Source organism: Antrostomus carolinensis, unplaced genomic scaffold (assembly GCF_000700745.2).
Source record: "Antrostomus carolinensis isolate BGI_N321 unplaced genomic scaffold, ASM70074v2 scaffold14724, whole genome shotgun sequence".
In the NCBI taxonomy this organism is placed as follows: domain Eukaryota; kingdom Metazoa; phylum Chordata; class Aves; order Caprimulgiformes; family Caprimulgidae; genus Antrostomus; species Antrostomus carolinensis.
The window spans coordinates 252-5506 of record NW_010310230.1 but is presented as its reverse complement, the minus strand read 5'-3'; the positions used below and the strand labels follow the sequence as shown (position 1 = coordinate 5506).

The window sequence follows — 5255 nt, the reverse complement described above, 5'->3', positions numbered from 1 at the left end:
AGATTAATTCTGCACCAACAAGAAAAGATAAAAAATTTACACCAGCTATGAATCTAGCTCTTCCTCCACCCTCTGCCAAAATGTCAAAAAAAAAAAATCAGTATATTCAGAAGAATTTTCACAGGACGTAAATACATATTTTTGCCTGGATCTAGAAAGGAATATTCTATAAAGGGGTGATGACATCTGTATTTGAAGATTATGTATTTTTCATGTCTAGACTATACAACATTCATGACATTACTCAAAGAAATTTTATACTGCTTGACTCTCTCACTAACTCCTCCCCTACATGCCTTCATACTTTTCTGATTATTATTTACAAATGTGTACCTACCTTGCTATTATTAGAAATCAGACCTAAATATTGTCTGCCAAGCACCACTCCTAAAAGATCAGCATAAAGTTTGTATGACTCTAGTCCATGCACACAGCTCGTCTGTGTTATCATGACCATGTCACATAATGGAACAAATAAAGAAATAAAACCAATGAGCCAGTAACACTATGAAACACAACCAAAGTGACCATTATCACACCCTATATATTGCTTCATCTGCATTTCAGCCTCTCGATAAACCCAGCCTAGCAGAAAGAATGCTGACATTGCTGGATATTTCATTAGGATCAGTAATTTTCAAGACATGACTGCAAAAAACCCCAAAAAGCCTGGTCTGATCTCACTGCTGCCCTTGCCATGAGTGGGAGACTGGACTGGATGAGTGGACTAGAAACCTCCAGACTTACCTGGTGGTTCTTTGCCAGTGTTTTGTGTACCTGACAAGCCATAGATTTTAGTAAGGACTTTGGATGCAAGTCCCTCAAAAAGCAAGAGAGCTTTTCACGTAGATGCCTGTGAACCAGATGTTCCTTCTGCACACATGTGAAAACCAGCTGGCTTTCCATGGCGCTCTACTGAGGGACAAATCCACAAACAGCAAACACAGGTGGCCAGGCTGACCTACGTCAGTGCTTCGGGTGGGCCGAACAGCTTTCAAAGTATTCAGCACAGCAATTTCCATGGTCACCTGCAGGAAGACCATCAATTCTTCAACAGTAACAACAGCAAGCAAGATGTGCAGGGACAGATGCTGTACTGATAAACTATGGTACCAAACGATAAGAGGCTGCATTCAACCACCTGCCCTATGCTGATCCTTTCAAAACAGAGAAACTCCTTGCACAAGGACACGTCTTTGCTGTATTTATTCTTTAGTGAAATCCACAGTTTCCAAGAACACCAGCAATTACACTCCCTTCTGCCCTTTGTTTTACATGCTTGGATGACCACATTTTTAGAACAGGTCAACCAAATTCCTGAGCAGTTTATCAGTCGGTTAACAAGCTGTAATACCTTGACTACATACCAAGCTGAAATATTTCTGCAGTACTGCTTTTTATAAGGCCTCATCAACATTTCAAATAAGATAACATTCTTATCTCTACATCCAAGATATTTTGCAACTTCATTCCATCTATCACACCTAGCATATCTTTTTAATAGATGACATTTAGAAACCGTCCTCATACCTCCCACGAACATGTTTTCCATCCATATTTTTTCCCATTATATTTTCTTTTCATTTTTTCTTTTTGGTACCTCTAGCATAAATGAAATTATAAAACAGGAGCCATTCCAGAATTCTGCAGCAATATCTAAGGATGTTATAATCAGTTTCATAAAAAAGACAGGCTGCAAGTCTCATTAACCTAGGCTCACACATTTTTTTTTACCATGTATAGTCATACAAATGGCACAGACTGACTTTTGTTCTGCCTCCTAAAGAAAAAACCCCACAACACAACAATCTAAAAACGTTTCAATTGATCTTCCTTCCTCCAGTCTGGGTGAGCTGATATTTATATTTTCCATAACATTCAAGACAAAAGCTGCAGTGGCCTGCAAATGAATGGCTATTTAGCCCCGCCTAATGCACTATTCTTAGCAGTTGATGTAAGTAATCACACATGTGGCAACACCCGCATCCAGGTTTCAGAGAATGTGTATCTTCCGCTGAAGGCTTGCAGATGTTGCTTTGGAAAGCTGATCACTGAAACAGTGGAAAGCATGGAAAATGGATGCTCTGGTATAGGTACACAACATTTCATTCCTATTTACTGGCCTGTACAGTAAATAGGCATCTTTCTGTAAAACATAATTCTTGGCTAGATGTTATAATGGGCTGAATCAAGCTCTGGTTTTACCTGGGAAGCATCACGCAAGCTACACTGCAGCCTTGCTTCATCTTACCTGAACTTCTGGAGCTGTATGACTGAACAAGTCAATGCAATTTTATAGCACATCTTTAAGCCACAGGTCTGGAAATTAGGCCCTGAAATTCTCTTCATACAACCATAGAAGAGTTAAGAATGGCAAGGTTTGTAAGGAAGACACATATATTTCATTAGATCATCTGATAGGGGGAACAGGGAAGAGAGACAACACATTGGTGCTTGCATCATAAGCCTTCCTTGAAGTCAAATAGAAGCAGCAAGCTATTAACTAATCTCAGACTAACCTTCAGCTGTCAAGGCTGCAAGATCATTGCTCCCATGGGACAGTAAACAGCCAAATGCCTGGTGCTTTAAGGCATAAAACCTGGGAGATGCAACAGCAGAGGTGAGCAGCACACTGATGTGTTCCCCAGGGCTTGCCTACTACGAGGTTAGCCATAGGGCTCAGTGCAGGGCAAAAACTGCTGTAGCTGTTTCTTTCTGCTATTACCTAAGGTAGTTCATCTCTGGGACCAGGTTGGGCAGGCAGAGACAAAAATGTCAGCCTTCCTAAAGTACAAGGAATCATCAGCTGTCAACAGTAATCTGTACATATCCCTGAAAGTCCTCACTTTATCAGCATGGACCAGCTGCAGCCTGACAATACATTGAAGTGTGACAGCAGTTACTGTAATTCCTCAAACTGCTAGGCATTGCTTATCAACAGTTTTCATCTTTTCTGAGTCCAGTCTGTCTCAGCCAGCTTCCTTCTTCTGTCAGTCACCAGGACAGGACGTACAAGAACAGCATCACTGAAATGACAGGATGATAACTTCCTAGCGTTTAAGAAATACTTCTATTACCTCAAGCGCACGTTAAGAAGATGTGAAAAGATCAAGTCAGGTGAAAATATCAAGTCAGATGAAAATGCAGAGGAAAATACTCTGCCAATCAAATCCACAGATACTGCTGGAGGAGCAGGCACCTATGCCTTACAAAGTACTGAAGGCTTACAATGTTTATAGAAATAGCAGCCCAAATACATGACTTCTGCCACCATGCATAAGAAAACTGCTACTGAACAGCAGCTGCTGCCTTCAGGTCACACACTGATTGCAAAATGGGTAGGAAGGGCCGTAAATCCCCCTGAGAGGCGGTGGCACACTTGCTTCCCAGTCAAATTGAAGCAAAGTAACAGCAAGGAGGAGGACATACTGCAGGTAACAAGCAAGTTCACAGCTCTTGGGAGGTTTGTGTCACAGAAAAGGTAAGATCTTACGTCACTGCAGACTTAGAAGTATTATAAAATACAGTACTTTGGCATAGAAGCACATGTGAAATAAGCAAGGAGGCACAGACACTAGAAGCTCATCTAGCCTTAGTGATATTTCTTCTGAGGTGCTCAGAACTAGAGAGAGACCCAGCAGCAGTAATTAAGGACACGCACCAAAAAAATCAGAATCATTTGCAATGATAGAAAGTTTGCGTTGTCCTGCAAAACAAGCTTAAATGGCATGACTGGATGGTCGAGAATTTATACTACACATGAAAAGATTTTAAACCAAAATGATTTCACTATTTCCATTACAGTAGGAGAACTGTGTATTTTTTCCAACATACAAAGTAAGTACCAAATATTGTTAAAATCTCCTCATACATTTACACAGTCTACCACCCTCCAAACTGATCTATCCATGCATCATGGCCTTTGGCTGCTTTCTTGGCCAGAAGTCAGTTAGCCAAACTGGTGACCTCAGATCACCTTTTTTCCAAAATGCTACAAAATCACATTTGGGATATTTTTTCCTGCATTCACTGCTATATAGTGAATATTTATACTGAGCTTAAAGTTATGTTATTCAACAGGAATATGGAAATAGTTGTGCCAGCCACTGTCACCACATTACAATTATCCATATTCTGTATTAGCTCAGTTTTACAGGACAGAAGCAAACACTGCTGCACGAGGATGTGACTACATGTACACATAAGAGGTATACTATTAAACCTTGCCTGGGCAAGTGCTCCGTATTAAGTTCTAAATTAGAGACTGTTGAAAGGAAAAGCCAGCATCACAATGTTTTTGCCATACTTACTACTGCCTTGTGACAACAAGCTACTGCACTGTATATCCAGCGCTGAGCCTGCTAATGAAGCACACATGTCAAGGCTTGTCTGACTGAAGCATAAAATATCTCCTTAGATGAGTTCCTCCCTTGCCTGTGGTGTGTGTGTCTCCGTGCATGCGCTCTTTCTCTCTCTCTCTCTGTCCTGTCTTCTCCCTAGAGCATCGTCCCATTAACAGGAACACACTGTGCAATATCAAGCTTCAGTTTGTACACCAAGAAAATGCACTTCCCACTGCTAAATCAATGCCAGATAACCTCTGCAATGAGAACAGCCTATTCAAAACAGCATAGAGAGGAGGTGTAAAGTAATTGGAAGAGTAAGCCAAACTTAGTAAAGCAATACAACTGCATCCACATGCTGCCCAAAGTGAGAAGACGACTGAAGTGAAAGTCAGCCTGGAGAAGACTGGAAAAGGCAGCTCCACATGGAGTGTGCAGGCTGTTAACTATGTGAATCCACACTTAGTGTTAGACGTGCAGCAGTACCATGTTACGGTACACGTGCCCTCCTGCTGTTGTCGTGACAGGTCCTGAACTTACTGATTCCAAAATGCTGACCAAGCTGAATATGGTCCAAAAGGCTTAAAGTGTGTTTATGACATACTTCTTCTGAGAAAATCCTATTCTGACATATGCCACAACATTAAGGGGATTTTAAATACAGCTGGGACGGGAGGGTGAAGGAAAGAGGGATGGTAAGGTGTCCAGACGGAGAAGCCATAGCATTATGTCGTACTGGTCTTGCTTCATGGATTTACACCATGGGTGAAGTGGGCCCTTCTGCTCACCGGAGACAGCAGTGGTGCCAGCGAGCACCCAGCGCATCCTCACCGAAGTGTCCCTTGCCGGACAGCGCTGACACAGCCCTTGAGCAGGCTCAGCGCTAGTTACGCCTGTGGCTTCCAGTCATTC

At 41.9% G+C, this 5255-nt stretch overlaps 1 protein-coding gene across 1 annotated transcript in view; it reads right to left on the bottom strand.

The window, feature by feature from the left end:
• GAS6 (growth arrest specific 6) overlaps positions 1–5255 on the bottom strand; it is a gene marked incomplete at its 5' end in the record, with an annotated part of 42504 nt that overhangs the window by 37005 nt on the left and 244 nt on the right. The gene's annotated exons all lie outside the window — the stretch shown is intronic.